Below are 24,357 nucleotides of genomic sequence, written 5' to 3'. Positions count from 1 at the left end.
GGAGGCTGCTAACAGGCAAAGAAGTTACCCATCCTGTTAGCAAGAGGTGATATAGGAGAATGGCCACTGCCTAATATCTCAATTTGTAAAAAGTATATTAGATAAAAGAAAAAACTAGCCTACCTTTAAGACAATAAAAGAAAAAAAAACTTGTCTGTTACTGAACCATTTAAGCCTAAAATTTTAGGTTCTCATGGCAACCTAAGTCATCACACTGCACATACTGTATATACAGCGCATATTTAGAGGCTTAACTAGTAAACTCAAAATGTGACATATGTGCAATGTGGGCGACAACATTATTCTGGGAGCTTTAACTTTAAAATCTTCCAACTTTGATTTTGCAGCCCCAAAGATGATATAATAGTCAACTTTGCAGAAGGTGCAAGCTCAAGGAAGAGGTACAAAGAACATAAATAGAAGCAAAGAGATGAAAGACAAGAAGATTCAGGCTATCAGAAGTTGTTTCTGAACATGGCTCTCCCCCACTGTGAATCAACCTGTAAATGGAGGCTTAAAAAACAAGATTGCTAGTGAGGACATATATCAAGACAGCATTTGGGACACTCTTTAATGTGGGTCCAGTCAAAAGAGGACATGGTCATAGAGCAGACCATTTGGTAAACGTGACAGTGACCGCAAGGCAGCCAGGAGAGGTTGGTGTTCTCTCTCTTTTCTAGAATTTCACAGGATATGGCTGTTTAGAATTAAGAAGCAATATCAGAGCCAAAAGGATGGCTGTGGGGCATGGCAGTTGGGAGAGAGGGACCAGACTTCTGGGTGGGGGTGGGGAGCAGTCTTTTACGTCATGTTTCACTAGTGAACCAAATAAAGATGTAACATCCTGGGGGCCGGCCCTGCAGCCTAGTGGTTGGGTTCAGAATGCTCCACTTCAGTGGTCCGGGTCTGGCTCCCAGGCGCAGACATACGCCACTCGTCAGCGGCCATGCTGTGGTGGCGACCCACGTACAAAACAGAGGAAGACTGGTGCAGATGCTGGCTCAGGGTGAACCTTCCTCAAGCAAAAAGAGGAAGATCGGCAATAAATGTTAGCTCAGGGCTAATCTTCCTCAGCAAAAAAAAAAAAAGATGTAACATCCAGTTTTCTCATCAACTAAATGACCCGTGGGAGGGATACCTCCACCTGTCTGCCCATAGAAACTCCGTTATGATCCATGCATTTCTTCTGAAAGACTTGAAGATGCTATGAATGCCACCTACCTTAAAACCACATTTCCATGCCGCTTCTGTTAGGGTTAAATTACTCCTACTTTTCAATAAAAAAACTGGTAAACAGTTTAGGTAAGGTGCACAAGCAATATCAGGGCAGTTAAACAGATATGCCTACTTTCCTAATTCTCTCAAAGGTAAGAACTTCTAGAATAAGACACTGAATTTACATTACCGATTAATAGTTAAAAATTATACTATCATATGAAAGGGAGAAGTTACAAAAATAAATTATTTCATTATTGTACAAGACTGGGCCTCAATAAGCAAGAAAAGTACAGGAAAAGAGCACAGCATTTGGGGTGTGGACTAGTAGCCCAGCCCTGTCCTACCACCTAAAAGGCAGATGCACCAAAGAAGTTACTTTCCTCAGTGAGCTTCCTAACCTCAAGTTTCCTTGTCTACAAAATGGTAAAGGAGCAACCATCTCTCTCTCCCTCCCCACCTCTGTCTGTCTCCGTCTGTCTGTCCCACTGTCAATGTGAAGTCTAATTTCTAGTTTCTTTCATTACCATATAATTTGGCATACTTTCTTATCAAGGAAAACTTTGTACAATGAACTTCTGCGAAAAAATTCACTGGTCAGGGGCCGGCCCAGTGGTGCAGTGGTTAAGTGAACGAGGTCTGCTCCGGCAGCCCAAGGGTTCGCAGGTTCAGATCCGGGCACGCAGCAATGCACCGCTTGTCAAGCTATGCTATGGCGGGCCGGCCCCGTGGCTTGGCGGTTAAGTGCGTGCGCTCCGCTGCTGACGGCCCGGGTTCGGATCCCAGGTGCGCACTGACGCACTGCTTCTCTGGCCATGCTGAGGCCGCATCCCACATACAGCAACTAGAAGGATGTGCAGCTATGCCATACAACTATCTACTGGGGCTTTGGGGGGAAAAATAAATAAAAATGAAATTATAAAAAAAATAAATAAAGTAAAAGCTTTAATTAAAAAAAAAAAAAGCTATGTTATGGCAGCGTCCCATATAAAGTAGAGGGAGAGGAGCACGGATGTTAGCCCAGGGCCAATCTTTCTCAGCAAAAAAGAGGAGGACTGGCATCGGATGTTAGCTCAGGGCTGATCTTCCTCACAAAGAAAAAAAAAAATTTCAGGGGGCCAGCCCAGTGGCACAAGTGGTTAAGTGCACGTGCTCCCCTGCAGCGGCCCGGGATTCGCCGGTTCGCATCCCGGGCGTGCACCAATGCACCACCTGTCAAGCCATGCTGTGGCGGCGTCCCACATAAAGTAGAGGAAGATGGGCATGGATGTTAGCCCAGGGCCAGTCTTCCTCAGCAAAAAGAGGAGGATTGGCAGATGTTAGCTCAGGGCCGATCTTCCTCACACACACACACAAAAAATTCACTGGTCAAATTAAGAAACAGAATAATAACTAAATAACAAATACATTTTAGAGTAAATAAGGGAAAAGGGCACTGTGGATGAAACTAGCATTACAGATGTCCTTTAGAGCCAGGCTACACCTGCTAATGACTACAATATTTGATTACCTTAATTACCTTGGCTGCACAACAAGAAGTGCTGGTGATCATGAAATTCCAGAGTATTAAAAACTCAGCCACACTTTCATTATAGAATTCTCTACTGTGAAGTCAAGACAGCAAAAGACTGCCAACAGCATTTTCACTTTAATTTTCTGGTAAGACAAAAAGAAAAATTAATATTGCAGCCAAATTCTCCATTTTTAGGTCTGGTAAATTCTTCAAGGAAAAAATAACTGTGTTTATAAGAAACTGAAAACATTTCTATATATCTTATTAGAAAATATGCATTTGTGCTTTGCTTAAAAGGTATAAAAAAATTCTCAAACTAATAATCTTAAATATTTACTATCACTACCTTTCAAACAGTGTGGAAAGGGGAAAAGTGGAATAAAAGTGAAGCACTTACTGACAACGGCATTAAAGGACTGGCAGAGTGAGCAGCAGGACATCCCAACAATGGACCTAAAATCCTTTTTTTGGTATATGTAATTAATAATTACCAAAATAATGTTGGTTTTGAACCCAAAATCCACTTTTGTGTAAATGAACCTACTCTAAACATTCACACATGCACCATGAACAATACAAAACAACTTGCCTATTTGGCTTTTTTTTTTTTTTAAAGATTTATTTATTTATTTTCGCCCCAAAGCCCCAGTAGATAGTTGTATGTCATAGTTGCACAGCTTCCTAGTTGCCGTATGTGGGACACGGCCTCAGCGTGGCCGGAGAAGCGGTGCGTCGGTGTGCGCCCGGGATCCGAACCCGGGCTGCCAGCATCAGAGAGCACGCACTTAACCGCTAAGCCACAGGGCCGGCCCTGCCTATTTGGCTTTTAAACTATTTTGAGAGGCCGGCCCTGTGGCTTGGTGGTTAAGTGCGCGCGCTGCGATGCTGGTGGCCTGGGTTCGGATCCCGGGTGCGCATCGAGGCACCACTTCTCCGTTCATCCTGAGGCCGAGTCCTGCATACAGCAACTAGAAGGATGTGCAGCTACGACATACAACTATCCACTGGGGCTTTGGGGGGAAAAAATAAAATAAATAAAATCTTTAAACTATTTTGAGGCCTCTTTTGATACTCTTCACCTCACAATCATCTCATCTATTAAGCACATTTTAAAGTACTTTATTCTGAATACAGCATTTATCCTTTCTTTCCTCCCACCTTTTAAAGGAGTAGCTTGTTCCAAATATGGCATTATCTTTTCAAAGTTCTAGGGTTTAGGTATGACATAATTCTTTTAACAAATTACTGTCTTGTCATGACTGACAAGCATGACTTAAATGGAGATAAACAGACTAATGAAAAACTGGGATCTGATTTGCCATTGCTCTTTTGTAAGGGGAGAAAAACAAAGCATATGGCTTTAAAATGGGAAATCCATGTAAAACTCTCCTCTCCTGGAACTCAGGCAGTAGGGCTTTTGCGAACTAGATAGGTAACCCCCACCTGAAGGAGGAGGGAAGAGGCAGAGGCCACCTGCCCAGACTGCTGTAGAAGCGATTCCTTCGCTGGGTAGAAAGTTTCCCTGTATGACCTCTAAGGTCCTTTCCTACCCTTAGAAACTGAGACTTCATTTATGAAAAGCAGAGGTATGGTAAATGGAACGCATGAGTGGAGACAGCAGAAGAGTGTGCTGGAAAATCAGAAGCCTGGGCTGGAATCCTGCTTCTACTTCCATGTGAACTTAAGTATGGCATTTCACTTTCCTCATTTGCAAAATCAAAGGATTACAGAAGAAAAATCTCTGAGATTCTAACATTCTGAGCCTATGTCTTCCTCCTATGCCCACCACGGCCACCCACCACCTTCCCACTGCTGCACCTTACCATAATTAGGCAGCTTTTTAAAGCATCTAATTAACGGAACACAGAAATTAAAACCTTTAACTTTCTATTTCTGGCTTTTTGCAAATGTGCAACAGTATTTTATCAAGGAGTAGTTAATGCCACACAGTTCTTGATATACTGGCTTTTCTTTGAACCCCAGTGACAGTTACACAGTGACAAGTTGTAAGCAAGGAGGTTGTTACCATAGGGACCCACTAGGATTTCTGGGGGTGGATCCACCAGCCCTTTTTTTTTTGGTCAAAGCATTTTCTGGCTCTGGCAATTCAGAAAGCCTGATCTAATTTTTCTTCAGCAAACTGCCTTCAAGAAATATTACCATGTAGTATACAATTCCAAAGAAATATTAAAACTGTTTTAGTGACTCTCTCTTGCAAAAGAAGAGTTAAATATATTCAAGTCTTAATCTTTTCCCTCCCTATTCATGAAAACAATTAAATAAATATAAACTCAATGAAGTTTCAATGACCTATATATGCTGCCATTTCTTTCTGGATCACCATATTGCATAAATTATATTGTTTAGTATTTTTCCTATCAAGACTTCAAAGTCCTCCAAAGCAAGTTTTCTACTCAAGAAATTTCAGCTTCCCTACAAGGTTATGTTAGAAATATATCAGACACACAAAACAGAATTATAATAAATAAAATTGATTATAAAATAAATCAAACTGGACCAGAACGGAGAACTGTTAGTTTAAATCCCAAGTCTGCCTCCAAAATTACTGTGTGTGGAAAAGCGGATATAATTCAGGGAGATGACTGCCACTCCCAGCTAAATGTGTGCTGCCACTCAGCTCCCCTGGGACCCATTCTGTTAGAAGATACCTTAAGAAAACAGGTCATTTACAAGTCTGATCTGTGGATCTAGTGTTCAGAGAAGTGGAGCAGTCAGAATTCAAAAGAATACATTTTTTTAAGTCTCGTATGCTTCCTGGAACAGAGTGGAGTCTTTCTCTAGGTCTCAACACAGAGCAAAGTTAAACTAGATAGGGGCCAGCCCCGTGGCATAGTGGTTAAGTGCTCGAGCTCTGCTTGCTGGCGGCCCGGGTTCTGATCTGGGCGCGCACCCACGCACCACTTGTCAGGCCATGCTGTGGAGGTGTCCCATATAAAGTGGAGGAAGATCGGCACGGATGTTAGCTCAGGGCCAGTCTTCCTCAGCAAAAAGAGGAGGACTGGCATGGATGTTAACTCAGGGCTGATCTTCCTCACCAAAAAAAAAAAAAAAAAACCTAGATGAATGAACATTAATAAAAATAGCACTTGATTTCATAATAATAAGCTAGAACTTCAGCTATCCTAGGCTTGATCCACAATAACTTGAGAGCTAGAAGGTACCTAGAACAAAGCTCAAGAAGTGACCCTCTGCTCATAAAAGTCTTTCCTTGATTTCAAACTAATAATTAATTATTGAAAATACAAATACCACTAAGATAAAATGTGTTGAAACCAAATTCATAACCATATTATAAAACAGAGGCACCAGCCCTGTGGACTAGTGGTTAAGTTTGCAGTGCTCCATTTTGGCAGCCTGGGTTCAGTTCCTGGGCACGGATCTACACTACTCAGTGGGGGCCATACTGTGGCAGTGACCCACATACAAAATAGAGGAAGACTGGCACAGATGTTACTTGAGGGCGAATCTTCCTCAAACAAAAAGAGGAAGATTGGCAAAAGACATTAGCTCAGGGCGAATCTTTCTCAGCAAAAAAAAAAAAAAAAAGAAAAACAGAAATCGCAAATTTACAAGCCTAAAAAAAAAAAAAATGGATTTAAGGAGATAGAATATAATCAGCTAAAGGTAAGCAACAGGCATCAAGATATTCCATAGAAATACTGTATGTGGTTTTGATATATTGACTCACCTAAGCTTTTCTTTTTTTTGTGAGGAACATCAGCCCTGTGCTAACATCTGCCAATCCTTTTTTTTTTTTTTTTTTTTTTGCTAAGGAAGACTGGCCCTGGGCTAACATCTGTGCCCATCTTCCTCCACTTTATATGGGACGCCGCCACAGCATGGCCGGCCAAGCGGTGCATTGGTGCGCGCCCCGGATCCCAACCGGCGAACCCCGGGCCGCCACAGCGGAGCGCGCACACTTAACCGCCTGCGCCACCGGGCCAGCCCCCCACCTAAGCTTTTCTGTAGCAGGTCCAAAAGGGTTATTTTTAAATAGTTTCCCAATCCCATCACCACAATTGATAACCCAAATTACTTCAGTAAAGAAGTTGGCAAGCTTTTTTTTTTTTGCACTTGTAAATGTATCCAGAGGCTATTACACAGAAAAAGCATATGATAAAAACAATAAATATATAATAAACATGGTGTCTTTCCATGATTATTTCCCATAAACTCGAAAGCGGAAATGCGAAGGACAAGCCCAAAGCACAGTTCTGCCACATCAGTTTAAAGATTTTATTTATTCATTTTTTTCCCCCCAAAGCCCCAGTAGATAGTTGTATGCCATAGGTTCACATCCTTCTAGTTGCTGTACGTGGGACTCGGCCTCGCGTTGGACGGAGAAGTGGTGCCTCGGGGCGCGCCCGGGATCCGAACCCGGGCCGCCAGTATCAGAGCGCGCGCACTTAACCGCTAAGCCACGGAGCCGGCCCAACCACATCAGTTTAATATCAGATGGTCTAAAGACAAAAAGCAGAGACGAAGGCCACAGGACACGAGAGGAGACAAACTCCTGTGTGCTTTATTCATTTTTACTACTGGTTTACAATTTCCTTATTTTATTTTTAAATGCATGTCTTAGCCCAGAAAAGCAAGAGAACACCGACTGCCAGCAGTATCAGATTCTCCTTTTCTTATTCTCTGGAGGTATGGAAAACAGAGCTAGAATCAGGATTGTCTAGGAGCCTTCTGATTTTGTCCAGGCAATATACAATATGAGGTTTCAACATCACAGAACTACACAAAAGCTTTTATAGTACAAATCTTAGTCAACTTAATGTCTTTTAATGGAAAGCTGCTTACATTTTTTTCAGAAAACTCCTTGGAGCTTTAAAGTACTGATTATCTTCAAAAGACAATGATTGGAACAAACAAGAAATTCACAGAATTTCCGTTCTAAAAGGTTTTTCTCCTATTACTAGTCCTTAGTACTGAACTGTCTCAAAACATAAAATTAAAGTGCCATTTGACCAGATATTGAGTATTCAACAAATATTTATCGAGTATCTACTTTGTGCAAGGGCCCCATAGGAGGAAGCACTACGGACTGCAAGACTTCGTCTACGCACAGCATTCAGTTCACGAAGGCGTGACACTGCTTACGTACATATTCGTAACAATTTGGCCTCCAATATCAAATAATGTCTTCCAGCTTTCTCTACCCTGCAATTCTATTCCTTTCTAGTTGTATACAAATCCACGTTTCAAAGCTGGCTCTTCTCTCTTTTTAATTCCTGCTCATTAATAATACAGGAAATTTTACATTTCTCTGGAATAAAGTCTTTCAACTTAACAGAAACCAAATGATCACAGGAAGAAAAAAATCAAATTAGAAGCATTAAACTGTCTTTCTCAGAGCTTCCCTCTCCCCCTCATTAACATTTCTCAGAGAGAAAAACACCCCTGTGATGCTCCTATTACAGATCATTCATGGAATTACTAACTGAGCAGAGACCAGACAGACTGCATCAACTGGGCACACAGCCACTCACCATTACCCTTTGTTCAAAGTCTCAACTGCTGTTCAACCCACATTATTGTGCTCCACTCAAGTCCATCAACTTTTTTTTAAAACAATCAGTGTTACTTAACAAATGTGTTAAGAGGAAACAATCAGTGTGTTACTTAACAAATGTGTTACTTAAGTAGAAATGACCTAATCCACATGCCTCACAAAAAATTCTTTAAAAATGATAGCTCACTTAAGTTTCCTATCTGAAATAGCAGTATTATTATCAGTCTTACATCTCTAAAAGAACTAGTTATAAGCAAATAATCATTAAAAACTTGTAAAAAACAAAACAAAACCTCAATCTTGATCTGGCAAAGCACGAGAGAAAAGCACTCTACATACCAAAAGCAACAATATAGGTGAATGTCTACACTACAGACAAAGGAGCCAAGACCCCAGGCAGCCTAAGGGTCTAGAAGCTATTGAGGGAAAACGGGCAATCTTTCACAGAGCCATGATCCTAGGCTGACTATTCTAAAATTCAAATGAATTTAAGCAATGTTAGGCAGAGCTCTGTACTAAGTGTCTTATTCAAAGTTCTTCTGGTTGTAATTAAGAGAAACTCCTTTCAAACTAGCTTAAGCAAAAACTGGAATTTATTGAAAGGATACTCGACTATCTCAAGGAAACCCAAGGCAGAAAGTACAACAGGGCCACACCTGGAAAGCCTTTGTGCACCCAGGCTGCTCTTCTGCATGTGGATGTCTGCCTCTCTCTCTAGAGCTGCATTTCTCATCTATGCTTCTTTCTGGATGAATCTACTTAATTCTCCCTCCCTGCAGACTGGCCTTCACTGCTTCCACATGTATGAGCCTGAACTTGGCTGCACCCCAGCACCTGAGTTTATATGTTTCAAGTTCTCTGAATTCAGATAATCTGTTTGTTCCCATGAATCTCAGTTCCAATGTCAAATTCCTCAGAGAAATTGATTTGCCCAGCTTGGGTTAGGTGTCCAATCCTGGTCGAATAAGCTGTTACAGGCAGGGCTAAATCACAGAATATAATTAGGGTAGGGACTGTGTCTGACTCCTCAAAAGATATGTACTACATTAAGCAATAAGGCAGTCTCTACCCTCAAAAAGCTTAAAATCTTGCTGAAATGAAAAAATATATATCATTAATAAAATACTAAATAATATCCTCTGATACATATTGAAATGGACAGGAAAAGCTTCACGATGAAGGTTAGCTGTGCACTACACGACAGACAAACAGAAACTGAACCATGAGCAGGGAAGGGCTGAAGAACACACAACGCGATGCCTGCTCCCCCTGCTCCAGCCATCTAAGAAATAGAGACCTAAGGAATAAATAGTCTTTTACCACATAGCTTCCAATGAAATATCCTTGTTGAAAGCCTGCTATAAGGTTTAAAATGACTATATGACCCCAAAGCAGTACTGCTTCAATGTACAGTAATAACCAGCTGGCTGATGAATGTCAGTTATACATTTTCAAGTCATTTGTCACCACCCTGACTTCCTTTCACTCCCTGGACCGCCTAAGACTCTTGCTCAGACAGCAGCATTCAGAATCAGGCAGGCACCCAACAGGATGGCACAGGTGTTTCTCACTGGTAATGTCCCACCCAACCTGGAAAGGTAAGTCAGCAGCAACATGCAGACAGAATTCATGCAGGAGGGAAAGAAACATTAGCCAAGTTATGTCATGGTAGTGTGGAGGGAGGGGATCGGAGCAGAAAAGAGAACTGTTTCCAACACCCAAAAGCTACAGCACAAAGAAACTGGGAAGAGCCTATACAGTAAATTATCTGTACAGAACAGAAACTAGCAAAAACTTAACAGATGTCCAAATAATACTGGGTTAAAAAAGACAGTCTACTCACAACAGACTATTAGTTACTCCACATTATCACCAAAATATCACACATTCCCACAATCTCTGCAAGAGTTTGCTTCAGTCTCACAGGAAACAAAAAGGTAAAAGAACAATGAGAAAGTGGTGACAGATTCTAATTTAGCGATTCTGCTGCTGAAGAGTAGCAATGTTATGTAAATGAAAACTACTGACCTTTCAAAATTAAAAGTATAACACTATAAAATTACACAGCTTTGGAACCAAAAGACTTCATTTTGCATAAACCCCAAACTAAAGAATTTCCCAACTCAAAAATAAGTTTCAATGGAGTTGCAACATGGGGAAAAAGTGATATTCAACTCCATCTTGTCCAAGCCGAACACTGCTGTAAAAGAGCCAGCAGTCCGTGCAGGTCAGAAAGTTAGTGAACAGTTCTTTCTACAACCACACCCCACACCTACAAACACATCCCAAAAGGCATATTAAAATCAACTGAGATCCGTCAGATCGCGCTGCAGCCTCTAACCTCGAACTCACCATTCCTCTGTATACTTGGTGCCAGTATACTTGCTGCCATATTTTCTAAGAGGAGGAAGAGAAAAATCAAAGTGTTAACAATCCAAAAGCTGTTCTGAAAGTGAGTCCATTTCTTGTAAAGCGAGGAAAAGGTCAGCTAATTGAGGGTCACATCAGAACTTCACAAAGCTCTAAGAGTTAAAAAGCTTTAAATCATTTAAGATGATGAAATATCTTATACTCACATAGTCTCCTCTAACTAAGCTTTCTCATCCCCTGAGGAAAAAAGCCTAATTTTAATGTAACTTTCCATATTTATGAAATTCATGTTCTCTGTATAAAAATTTACAAACAATGGTAAGTATAAAAAAAAACACACACCCACGGGGGCTGGCCCCATGGCTTAGTGGTTAAGTGTGCACGCTCTGCTAGTGGCAGCCCGGGTTCAGATCCCGGGCGCGCACCGACGCATGGCTTGGCTGGCAATGCTGAGGTGGCATCCCACATACAGCAACTAGAAGGATGTGCAACTATGACATACAACTATCTACTGGGGCTTTGGGGAGAAAAAGGGGAAAAAAAAAGGAGGAGGATTGGCAATAGATGTTAGCTCAGGGCCGGTCTTCCCCAGCAAAAAGAGGAGGATTAGCATGGATGTTAGCTCAGGGCTGATCTTCCTCACACAAAAAAAAAAACCACCCATATCCCAATGCCCAGAGAAAATTCTAGTATTTATCCTTCTACCTGTGAGATAACGTTTTTAGGAGAATTAAAGATTTCCTTAGCAGAAAGAATATGTTAAGTCAATGTGGAGTTTATGATGGATGTAAAACATTCTTAAAAATTTTTACAGGTCTGGAACTCAAAGAAGTATAAAATAAACAAACATATGCCCATGGCCTCTACAGCATAGCAGAGATTAAAAAATAACTAAAGAACAGTTCTCATTAATCCTCTAAGGAAACCCCTACTTTAAGGAGATTCTGACAGTCAATTTCATGACAAAGACAAAGTTACAATTACAAAGATCTCATCAAGAAAACTGTCTTTAGCAAATTACAAAGCTCAGATAAGGATTCTTGATACAATATAGTTTATTAAGCAAATAGCTAAAACTAATTAACCCATTCATCTACATTACAACTCTAAATATTAGAGTCCTCCTTCCCTCCTCGTCTAAAACTAGTAACCTAATTAGGAAGAGACCCAGGTGTCCCTATTACAAATCCAATAATATACTAATCTGCATTTTTCAGTTTTCTATGAACACAGAAGACTCCCATCAACAGACTCTCACGTGACATATAGGCAGTGAAGATGAATCTAGGAAACCACATTATTCCACAGGGAACAATGAGCTCAAAGGTTCTATGGGGAAAGATGCCCTGCGTAGCAAAACATTTCAGATGCACAAATTGGACTTTAGGACACCATCTCATCCCTTATACCACAACAAAGGAAAATGCCAAACAAAATATACCCCAAAGGGGAAACGAAAGGAACACTGACTTAGTAGCTACTGCCTATGTATGGCACTGCTAGGCATTTCAACAGTGTCATTTTATTTGGTTGAAATGCATTACTAACCGACAAGGTAAGCAGTACGCCCATTTTTACAGATGGAAAAAGGAAATAGCATTATCAACACTGTACCAGGCACTGTTCAGTGCCTACCATAAGTTATCTCAATTAATTCTCAAATTACCATTCCACGTTGGTACCTCCATTTTAAAGACCAGAAAACAAACCCAGAAATGTTTAGGTCACACAGGGATGGTACCAATTTTTAAGCCCATTAGCCAGAGCTGTCACACCTATTCCTCCCAAGCTATGCTTATAAACCCCATTCAAGTCACATCATTCTTTCAAACCACAAGTTTCCATTTTACGGGCCGGCCCCGTGGCTTGGTGGTTAAGTGAGCGCGCTCCACTGCTGGCGACCCGGGTTCGGATCCCGGGCTCGCACCGACGCGCTGCTTCTCTGGCCGTGCTGGGGCTGCGTCCCACATACAGCAACTAGAAGGATGTGCAGCTGTGACACACAACTATCTACTGGGGCTTTGGGGGGAAAAAATAAATAAATAAAATCTTTAAAAAAAAAAAAAAAAAAAAAACAAGTTTCCATTTTAAGGACTCAAAAATCAAGGAATCAACTCTCAATTATAGGAAGACTAATTCTCCAGGTTTTGTTAAAAAATTTCTTGTTTCTATTTTACTTGCCCTTTGACAATTTCATCATGCCATAGCACCTCTAGGAAGGAGTGTGCAGATAAATACAGGATTATATTAATAGCAACCAACTTTGGGATTTGTTAGAAGTTCCACTCAGAAAGGCTACATAGAAACATAGTTAATTCCCGGTTCAAATTATATTTCTGAAATACTTAAACTTCCATGATACATTCTAACTATTATAAAAAATAACCAAGAATCAAGGAATAGTTTTGAACAAAAGAATGGTTCATGTTATTTGAAAAAAAGGTATATATATCCTCCCTAACACTAAAATAAAGTCCCATGTGTTAAGTACTATGAGGGCTGTAATACCTCTTTGGGACAATACGGTTGACTGAATAAAACTGCCAGTTCATCCCATGCCCCAAGGATTAATATCAAATGCCCTGTATTACTGGAGAAGAGGAAAACGGAGTGGGAGACTAGGTCCAAAAAGCAAGAAGAGGAAAAGTAGACAATCAAGCAGATCAAAATCAATTATGAACCTCCAAAAAATAAGCAGAAGTCCATCTTAAGAAGAAAGCATTTCATGCATGAGTATATTCTGAATAGCTTTGTTCATACTGAAACAAGCTGAGAGACCTATGATTACCTTCAAAATGCCCTTACTCTGCAAGTATTACTTATTCTAACTAGGCCATTAAATGCCAGGTTTATAAACTTATCTCTATACAATATGGAATACCTGGAGATCAGTCCACCCCTCTAACAAAAACCACTCATATATTATAGTTAGTTGTAATGCAAAGGCAGAAATTTGCCTGTTATTGTTCTCTTCATGTGACACTTTTTCTGCACACAACCCATGTTATGAAAATGCTGTACATTCAAAGATTGGAAATTATGATTAGATTAGAAATTAGAAATGATGCTGTTAACTGTGATTTGGGTTATTGTTATATACTTTTATGCACACTGATATGTTTGAATTTTCAAGAGATTGGAGCTTGTCAGTGGACATTCCTCTGTGACTGGCAATCCACACGAAGAGCATGAATTCTAATCAGTTCAACAGCCTTTATGGAGCTCCAAAAGATGGCAAGATATCAAGATGAAAAACACATACCTGACCTCAAAAAGCAGAGGAATTCAGCCACAAAAAGGAATGAAATCCTGATATATAGCACAACATGGATGAACCTTGAAACATCACGCTAAGGGCTGGCCCCGTGGCATAGCAGTTAAGTGCACACGCTCCGTTACTGGTGGCCCGGGTTCAGATCCCGGGTGTGCACCGGCGCACCGCTTGTCAGGCCATGCTGTGGCGGGTCCCATATAAAGTAAAGGAAAATGGGTACAGATGTTAGCCCAGGGCTAGTCTTCCTCAGCAAAAGAAAAGCAAAAAAAAAAGAGGAGGATTGGCAAGATGTTAGCCCAGGGCTGATCTTCCTCACAAAAAAAAAAAAAGAAAGAAACATCACACTAAGAGAAAGAAGCCAGACACAAAAGGACAAATACTGCATGATTCCAGTTACATGAAATATCTAGAATAGGCAAATTCACAGAGACAGAAAGTAGACTGGAGGTTACCAGTGGCAAGGAGGAGGGGGAATGGGGAGTTATTCCTTAATGGTTACAGAGTTTCTGTTTCCAGTGAAGAAAACATTATGGAAACAGATAGTGGTGATGATTGCAGGACACTGTGAATGTACTTAATGCCAATGAATTATACTCTTAAAAATGGTTAAAATGACCTAAACCTAAAACTATAAAACTCCTAGAAGAAAACACAGGGGAAAAGCTTCATGGCATTGGACTTGGCAGTGATTTCTTGGATAAGACACCAAAACCACAAGCAATAAAAGCACCAACAGACAGACGGGACTACATCAAACTTAAAAACTTTTGTGCATCAAAGAACACAATCAACGGAGTGAAAAGGCATGGGAGAAAGTATCTGCAAATCATATATCTGACAAAGGGTTAATATTCAGAATATATAAAGAACTAAAACAACAAAAAAATCAAATAACCCGATTAAAAAATGGGCAAAGGACTCAAACAGACATTTCTGCAAAGATAATATACAAATGGCCAACAAGCATATGAAAAGATGTTCAACATCATTAATCAGAGAAATACATACCAAAACTACAATAAGGTATCACCTCACACCCATTAGGATGGCTACTATTTAAATCGAAAACAAAATAAAATAAAATAACAAATGTTGGTGAGGATGTGGATACTGGAGCTCGTGAGCACTGCTGGTGGGACTGTAAACTGGTGCAACCACTATGGAAAACAGTATGTAGGTTCCTCAAAAAATTAAAACTAGATGGGGGCCGGCCCAGTGGTGTAGCAGTTAAGTTCTCGCTCTGCTTCGGCAGCCCGAAGTTCATAAGTTTGGATCCTGGGGACGCACCACTTGTCAAGCCATGCTGTGGCAGGCATCCCATACAAAGTAGAGGAAGATGGGCACGGATGTTAGCCCAGGGCCAATCTTCCTCAGCAAAAAAAGGAGGATGGGCAACAGATGTTAGCTCAAGGCTAATCTTCCTTACACCAAAAAAAAAATTTAAAACTACAACTACTATATGATCCAGCAATCCCACTTCAAAAGAATTGAAAGAAGGTTCTCAAAGAGATATCTGCACACCCATGTTCACAGCAGTACTAATCACAACGGCCAAAAGGTGGAAACAACTCATGTGCATCAAAAGATGAATGGATAAACAAAATGTGGTAGCTACATACAACAGAATATTATTCAGCCTTTAAAAAGAAGGAAATTCTGTCACATGCTACAACATGGATGAACCTTAAAGATATTATGGTAAGTGAAATAAGCCAGTCACGAAAAGCCAAATACTGTATGACTCCACTCATATGAGCTATCTAAAAGTAGTCAAATTCATAGAAACAGAAAGCAGAATGGTAGTTACCAGAGGCTAGGATGGGGGAGATAAGGGGAGTTGTTTAATGTATAAAGTTTCAGATCTGCAAGATGAAAAAGTTCTGGAGATCTGTTTCCCAACAATGAGAATGTACTTAATGCCACAGAACTGCACATTCAAAACCAGTTAAGACGGTAAATTTTATGTTATGCGTTTTTTATCATATTAAAAAAAAAAAAGGTGCAAACAAAAAATTGGTTAAAATGGCAAATTTTGTTATATATATTTTACAATTTTTTTAAATTAATAATGTAACATACCAAAAACCACTGAATAGTATAGTATGTGAATTACATCACAATGAAGCTGTTAAAGGAAAAAAAGCAGAGGAAACAGCTTAACCAAATCCTATCCTTCACTGGTTTAAAGAAAACAGAGCAATCTGTTGGAAGTACCCAAAGCCTTGAGCAGACAGGAGACTCTGCCTCTATTTCCTCCAACTTCTTCACCCTGGCTTTCAGGTGACAGCTCTTCCTCTCTCCCTTTCCAAGGCACATCACCTTCTAACCTCCCACTTCCTTATTAGGTCCAGCCTCACAGGAAAATTCAGTTCAAGAAGCTGCAGTGGCAGTCACAGGAAGGGGCATGGATTCAGGACTCACGCTCTCCATTTAGCAGCAGAGTCCAAATCTTTATTAAAAAAAAAACACACACACAGTAGATATACAATAAATGTTAGGTCTCTGCCCTTCCTTTCCTCCTCTTCTTCCAGCCCCACATATGTTTAACAGAGCGACTTCTCTGCTCCTTTGGGGGGATATCCACTGGTCTACCTCACATGAGCTGGAGTTATTAAATACACAGCACCATTTAAAACGTGGTTGTTAAACCGTGCCTACCACGTATTACTAAATCTTAAAAACACACCACAAAACTGTGACTAAGATAAGCCTATTTTGGCAAAATAAACATTTCTATAGCATATAAAAAGGATGCTAAAATAAAGACCAAAGATTAACTAATCACCTCTGAGTGGTGAGACTAAGGGCGAGTTTCTTCCCTTCTGGCTTATCTGTATGCTTTATAATGAATCTGTAACTGTAATAAGAAAAGTAAGTGGAAATCTTTAGAAAAATAAACATCCTTCTGGCTCAAAATTTCACTGCCTTTTATACCACAGGCACTTTCACAAGTTACTGCACTGAAGCTGAATTAGCACCATGTGAGACAGACACTATTTCCTCCATTTTGCAGGTAAGAAAAAACCGAGGTTCAGAACAGTTGAGTGACTTGGCTACGGTTGCACAGCTAGTGACTGACAGAGCAAGGATTACAATCCAGGACTTCTAACTTCAAGCCCAGGGCCCTTTCCATTCCCTCACATCTTAAATGGCAATTTGCATTATAACTTATGATATTGTTTTAAAAAAAATGTCTGTTTTGATACTGTTTTAAGAGCACTTGCTACCTAACCTTGGGCAAGTAAGTCACTTAACCTCTGGGGGCCTCAGTTTCCTCATCTGAAAAAGACATTCTATCTCTAACAGCCCCTCCTGCTAATGGGTGTTAAGTCTAGATACTATCTTAGGAGAAGCAAGCCCTATGGGCAAGAACGACCGCTTGGAGAGAAGTTGAGACCTATGCTCCAGCCCAAGAGCCATTCTTAATGGAAACAGGTGGTGGATAGTCAAGAGGAAAGAACCACTGGGGGAACCATAAACTTCCTGGTTAAAGCAACAGCTGAAAGCTCCAGCTTTGCTTTACTAACAGCAATGCTTCAGTCTTGGCTAACCATAATCAGAAACCACATAGTGTAAGTAAAGCCAGGAGAATACAAAAACCGGCAGGGGGAGGGGCGAACTGTAGCAAGAGTTCATGCGTGCCCTGGTAACTCCATGATTTTCCAAGTGGACACATTAATGTTAAACAGAAAGAACCCTAGGTCACTCTAAGCGGAGACGCCTTGTTCCTCACAATATTCAAGGAGAAACAAACTTGCATAGCACGCTGCGAGATTCACACTTGTGGAGAAGAGCCAACCCAATACTTGAGGAAAAGGGGAAAGAATGCAATGAAAGCCTCTCCAATCCACAGAGAATCAGAGACAGCGAAAAAGACCTTCAAAAGGTGAAGTTCCTGTAAAGGATTCATTGGGTATCTGTAACCTCTTTATGCTGCAGACATTATAAGGCACTCCCGCTACTTAAAACGGTTAGACAGCCTTTCTTCTCGAGGGTAATAAAAAAGTACAGCATTAACTCCGCTGATGAGAAAAAGATTCCATTTTGCTGAAATAGGCTCCGACCAAAATCTCGCCACCTTCCCCTCAACTACGGAGATGAGCCTAAAACCAACGAGAAGCTCCTTAAAGCCATGCAATAATCTTAGAGAATTAAAACAACACCCTGTCCCAAGGACCACGACCAAGAAACCATCGGCTTTAAATCCGAAGCCAGGTCCCCGGCGAAGAAAGCTCTTCAATGTGCTCTCCGCGCTCTCGGTGCGAGTTTGCAGCCCAGCCACTAGGCCACGACTGGGTGAGCACCTGATGTGGGGGGAGGGCGAGCCAAGGCCCGAGCGGATGTGGGGCGAGGGACGGGGGGCTCCCGAGGCTCTTGCCGGGAAGCGCTGCCCTCCAGAGGCTGGGGTCCCGGGGCCCCCCAGGAGTAGGCACTGAGAACACGTGGGGCGACAGGAGCTGGGAAGGGGTGTCCAGGACAGGCAGCCTGGGTCTGGCACGGAGGCCGGAAAAAAGAGAACGGAGCTACCCCAGCGCAGGGCACGAAGCCCTCCGGGCCCGCGGGGCGAAGGCAAAGAGCGCGGGGCGAGGGGACAAGGCCACGAGGAGGGCGGGTCTCCCCGGGCGCGGGGGCACGCGCCGGGCGAGCGCGGCGGGACCCGGAGAGAGCGCAGGACCTCGACACGCGGGAGGAGACCGCAGACCTGCCCCGGGGCGCGGGGAACGGGGAGCGGCCGCGCCCGGGGGACCCTGTGACCCGCGGCCGCCCGGACCGGACCCGCCCCGCGGCGCCTCCCTCCTGCCTCCTTTCCCTCCCTCGCTCCCTCCCGCCCTCCCACCCGCGGCCCGTTATCCCGCGGCCGCCGCACTCACCAGCGGCTGCACCTGAGCCCGCCGCTGCCTCAGCTGCTGCCTGCACCTCCGCAGCCGCCGCCGCCGCCGCCTCGCTGCTGAGGCCGAGTCCCGGGGGAGCCTCCGCGTCCCGCCGCCGCTGCCGCTGCCGCCGCCGCCAGAGCAGAACACCCCAAAATGGCGGCACTTCCGGCACCTACCACCGGCGGGGAGGGCCGAGGAGGAGGGGGAGGTGGCGAAGGGGAACGTACCACCGCGGAGCCGCCCGCAGCGCCGATCCGAGCGGAGCGCGGCGCAGGGGCGGGCCGAGCGCCCGGCGCTGCAGCGCCCCCTCGGGCTGGGGAGTGGAGAAGCAGCCGCGCCGAAGCCCCCGGGGCCGCGGGCGGAACCCTCCGCCCAGGGAGCGGCGGGGGTGCATCTCTTTGTCTCGGAGCTCCACTGGAGGGAAGGGTGGGAAGACCCAGTCTGAGAATCTGAAGTTCTTGGCTCTGCGAACCGCACCCACGGGAGTTCTGGATGACCTCGTGGGCAAGGACCTCGGCTTGGCACTGAATATGCGCATAATAAAATATTTGATGAATGAATGAATGAATGGAATGGTGCTTGGCTCTCACTGGGCACATGACACACCCTCCTTTCTGCCCCAGCAGACAAGCAACAGGATCCAGGCCTTCTTCCTTCTTTTCCGAGAGGCGGAATGTGAGTGTATTGCAAGCTTTCAGAGTTAGGGGAGTGCTTTCTAGTAGGATGAGCCGCTTTGTGAACGCACAATTTGCAAAAATCTCTGCAGTGCTTGGAAGCTCATAAGGGTTCTATTAAGAACTGCTTGCCCAGTCCTGCTTCTCCCAGAAAAAAATTTTTAAACAACCCAGGTTACGTCCTGGAGACCTCCTTCAGAGTGACTGAAGAATCCCGGGACTAGGTGGAATGCAAACAGTACAATAGTTTGTTTGTTTTTTAAATAGGCCAACGTCGTTTATTCTGCAGGTTCTACACCTTGTGGGACAGTAAAATGCAGATAGAGAAAGAAAACTTAGTTCTGGGACCTTTTGGCCCCAGCAACATGCAAATAACTCATGGGTTTGCAAATGATTTCTCTGTAACATCATCTGGCTTCCCAGAGCAAATAATTCTTATACCCACAAATACTGATTATACCCTACCTTACCACAAAAAAATAAGTGGACTCCCAAGCAGAAGCCTCAAGGGTTTTCCCATGTGTTGGAAGCACTTCTTTCCCCCTTGGGGGAAAAAGGAAAACTAACCACAGACTTTCCGGTACCATATAGACTGGAACAATCAGCCCCTAAATTGTACACTATCGTATTCCATAATTGTACTGCATAGTTTATCATTTTATACACATTTATAATGTTGATATGTGATCTTGTTCTTGTTAATAGTTCTATGTGTAATTTACTGAAAACATCCTATTTTAACAGACCATTATAGCTTATAGAATGTTGTCACGTACATTACCATAATTTTGTATTTGTCTCCCAGCTGCCATAGATTGTGGAAACCTTTTAAGCAGAGAATCTGTCTGGTTCTTTTGTGTGCCATGGAATCATCCAGATATCCATGTGGCTGGCTTCTTCATCTCCTTCAGGTCTTGACACAAATGTCAGCTTCTCTGTTGGGTCTTTCCTGACCACCCAATTTAGAATTACACACACATACACCCATGCTTCCAATCCCCCTTTCCTGCTTTGTTTTTATCCAAAGCACCTATCACCATCTAACATAGTATGTTTTCTTGTTTTTTGTTTTGTTTTGTTTTGTTTTGTGAGGAGATCAGCCCTGTGCTAACATCCGCCAATCCTCCTCTTTTTCTGCTGAGGAAGACGGCCCTGGGCTAACATCTGTGCCCATCTTCCTCCACTTTATATGGGACGCCGCCACAGCATGGCTTGCCAAGCAGTGCGTCGGTGCGCGCCCGGGATCCGAACCAGCGAACCCCGGGCCGCCGCAGCGGAGCGCGTGCACTTAACCGCTAAGCCACAGGGACGGCCCAAGACCGTCTTTTCTATACTGAGATTTGCAGTGAAGGCTTTCTTTTTCTGAACTCTTATATATTGTTGGTAGGTATGAAAATTGATACAACCACTTAGGAAGACTTTGTATGCACTAAAGCCAAACAGCTAAATGGACTTATCCCCTATGATGCCACAATTCTATTCCAGATAGAAATGAGTAACTTATTTCCACCAAAAGAATGGTTTATACCACCTTTATTAATAATAGCCTAGGGCCAGCCCGGTGGCTTAGCGGTTAAGTGCGTGCGCTCCACTGCTGGCGGCCCGGGGTTCAGATCCCTGGCGCGCACCCACGCACCGCTTCTCCGGCCATGCTGAGGCCGCGTCCCACATACAGCAACTAGAAGGATGTGCAGCTATGACATACAACTATCTACTGGGGCTTTGGGGGGAAAAAATAGCCTAAACTGGAAATGGTAGATAAATTATGGGATATACTTATAATGGACTATTTATATAGCAATGAAAGGGAACAAATTGCTACCACATATAACAACATGGATGAGTTGCACAGACACAATATTGAGCTAGAAAAAAACATCATATATTGTATGGGCCTATTTAATCGAAGTTTAATAATGGGCAAAAATAATAAGAAAAGTCAGAATCAAGGTTACTTTTGTGAGGGAGAGGGAACTGACTATTGACCAGGGGAAGAATGAGGGAGCTTTTGGGAGTATTAGAATGTTTTATATCTTAGTATGGGTGCTAGTCACAGGAGTGTATACATATGTAAAATTTATCAAGCCATACACTTAGAATTTGTGCACTTTCTACAGCCAGGAAGAATAACAACAAAGAACCCATTAGACAAATGAGCAAAGGAAATGAATGTGAAATTCATGAAGAATATGAATGTCCAATAAACATAAGATGTTCAATCTCAACTCACAAATAATTAAAGATATTCAAATTAAAACACAGTGGGTGATTTTTTTACTGTCAGGTTGGGAAATAAATTAATTAAATATTAAAAGTTGATAAAGTGAGAAACAGGCACTCTCAATGAATACAGATATAGCCATATGGGAGGGAAATTCAACAATAGTCATTAAAATTAAAAATATTGGGCTGGCCCCGTTGCTTAGTGGTTAAGTGCGCGGGCTTCACTGCTGGTGGCCCGGGTTCGGATCTCAGGCGCGCACGGATGCACCGCGCACGGATGCACCGCTTCTCCGGCCATGCTGAGGCCGCGTCCCACATACAGCAACTAGAAGGATGTGCAGCTATGACATACAACTGTCTACTGGGGCTTTGGGGGAAAAAAATAAATAAATAAATTATAAATAAATAAATAAAAATATTCACATCTTTTATATAAAAATCTAGAAAATGATAATTAATCTATAGTGAATTGGTGGTTGCCAGCGGTGGTGGGGTGTGGGCAGGAGAGTTACAAAGGGGCAGGAGAAAACTTTTGGGGGTGATGGATAAGTTCCATTATCTTCATTGTGGTGATGCTTTCACAAGTATATACATATGTCAAAATGTATTAAAGTGTGTACTTTAAATATGCGTGTTTAGTGTATGTCAATTATACTCGACAAAGCTATAAAAAAAATCTCCATGACCCTCTTAAAAAGATGCTCATATCCTTTAATATAGCCATTGTATTTCTAGAAATGTTTCCTTCAGAAACACAAGTGGGCGAAGCACGTACAAGGGCATTTTCTGCAGCATTCTTTGATTCAGCAACTAGTCTTTATTGAATGCCAACTATTTCAGACACTGGGCTAGACAATGGGGTTACAGGCATGAACAAGATAGACAGGGGCTCTGCCCTTATGAAATGGACTATATTTGTTATTGGTAAAAAAAAAAGAAAAAAAAATAGAAGCTACCCTGTTGGGTTCCCTATCCATCAATAGGGAAATGGTTAAAGAAATGATGGTACAATTAATTGTTGGCATATCAAAAGCTATTAGAAAAAAATATACATAGGGGCCGGCCCAATGGCATAGGGGTTAAGTTCGAGTGCTCTGCTTCGGCAGCCCAGGGTTGGCAGGTTCAGATCCCGGGCGCGGATCCACGCACTGCTCATCAAGCCATGCTGTGGTGGCATCCCATATGCAAAAGAGAGGAAGATGGGCACAGATGTTAGCCCAGGACTAATCTCCCTCAGCAAAAAGAGGAAGATTGGCAACAGGTGTTAGCTCAGGGCCGACCTTCCTCTCACACACACACACAAAAAAGAAAAAAATATACATATATATATATACTGACTGACAAGAAAAAAATGTTCAAAATCCATGGTTAAGTGTCAAAAAGCAAGTTACAAAATTCTCACTGTTGTTTTTAAGAAAAAGACAAATATATACATACATACATATACATATATATATATATAATGTTAATTCTTCCCTGTTAACTAAGAAAAGAGATGTAGCCCTTGTAGGAGGCAAATACGGGGAGATTTGGGCCTGGGAAGGGATGATGAATGATAAAAAAGTTCTGGCGGTATTTGAGTCCCCAGTTCCCCTGGTGTCTGTTGCCATTTGCCCACTCGCCATTTCTGAGGTTTGGTATATAAGTCAATAGATCATCCCTTTGCCCAGGCTAATTAAGAGTTGGGCTTCACAACCTAAGTGTTCATCAGTGGATGAATGGGTAAACAAAATGTGGTATATACATACAATGGAATATTATTCAGCCTTAAAAAGGAAGTAAGTTCTGGGCCCTGCCTCGTGGCCTGGTGGTTAAGTTTGGCGTAAGACCCAGGTTTGGTTTCTGGGTGTGGACCTACACCGCTCATCAGCGGCCATGCTGTGGTGGTGACCCACATACAAAATAGAGGAAGATTGACACAGATGTTAGCTCAGGACGAATCTTTCTCAAGCAAAAAGAGGAAGATTGGCAACAGGTGTTAGCTCAGGGCGAACCTTCTTCAGCAAAAAGAAAAAAAGGAAGGAAGTTCTGACCCCTGCTACAACATCAATGAAACTTGAGGACTTTATGCTAAATGAAGTAGGTCACAAAAAAACAAATGCTGCCACTTATATGAGGTACCTAGAGTAGTCAAGGTCATAGAGATGGAAAGTGGAATGGTGGTTGTGAGCCTCTTCAGGGAGGGGAGGATGGGAAGTTGTTGTTTAATGGGTACAGAGTTTCAGTTTAAAAAGATGAAGAAAGTCCTGGGGACGGATGATGATAATGGTTTAACAATTATGTGAATGTACTTAATGCCAATGAACTAACTGTACATTTAAAAATGGTTAAAGTGGCATATTTTATAGTATGTATATTTTACTATACTAAAAAAAAGTTGGGCTTCGGGTTGCAACTGACTAATGCACACATATTAGTTAGGATAGGTTAAAACTACTGTAACAATTAGACCTAAAATAATTAGCTGAAATAAAATGGAAGTTGATTCCTCTCTGCCTTAACAGACTAGAGTAGATGTTCCTATGAAGAGAGGTAGCTTCTACTCTAAGTAATTGTTTAGTGACCCAGATTAATGCGGACTCTGCCATCTATAGCCCATTCCTGCTCAGATGATTCCAGCTATCGCCATCACCATTCCAGCCCACAGAAGAGAAAAAGAGGCTGGAGGAGATTCATGG

General features: G+C 42.3%; 1 protein-coding gene across 15 annotated transcripts in view; it reads right to left on the bottom strand.

The window, feature by feature from the left end:
• CELF1 (CUGBP Elav-like family member 1) overlaps positions 1 to 18,927 on the bottom strand; it is a 72,428-nt gene extending 53,501 nt beyond the window's left edge. For 5 of the 15 annotated variants that reach the window (XM_087422949.1, XM_087422951.1, XM_087422954.1 and 2 more), the window contains exon 1: positions 18,780 to 18,842. The gene's annotated coding sequence lies outside the window, so the exon portion shown is untranslated. Of the gene's footprint in view, positions 1 to 2,734; positions 2,872 to 18,779 lie in introns of those variants that run through there. The other 10 variants (XM_087422953.1, XM_087422956.1, XM_087422952.1 and 7 more) reach the window with 8 other exon arrangements.
• Positions 18,928 to 24,357: the final 5,430 nt, after the last annotated feature.

This window comes from Ceratotherium simum, chromosome 34 (genome assembly GCF_057802395.1).
Source record: "Ceratotherium simum simum isolate JZ-2026a chromosome 34, ASM5780239v1, whole genome shotgun sequence".
NCBI classification, from domain to species: domain Eukaryota; kingdom Metazoa; phylum Chordata; class Mammalia; order Perissodactyla; family Rhinocerotidae; genus Ceratotherium; species Ceratotherium simum.
Note: the sequence above shows the minus strand (reverse complement) of the source record. Positions and strands in the feature narration are given on the sequence as shown.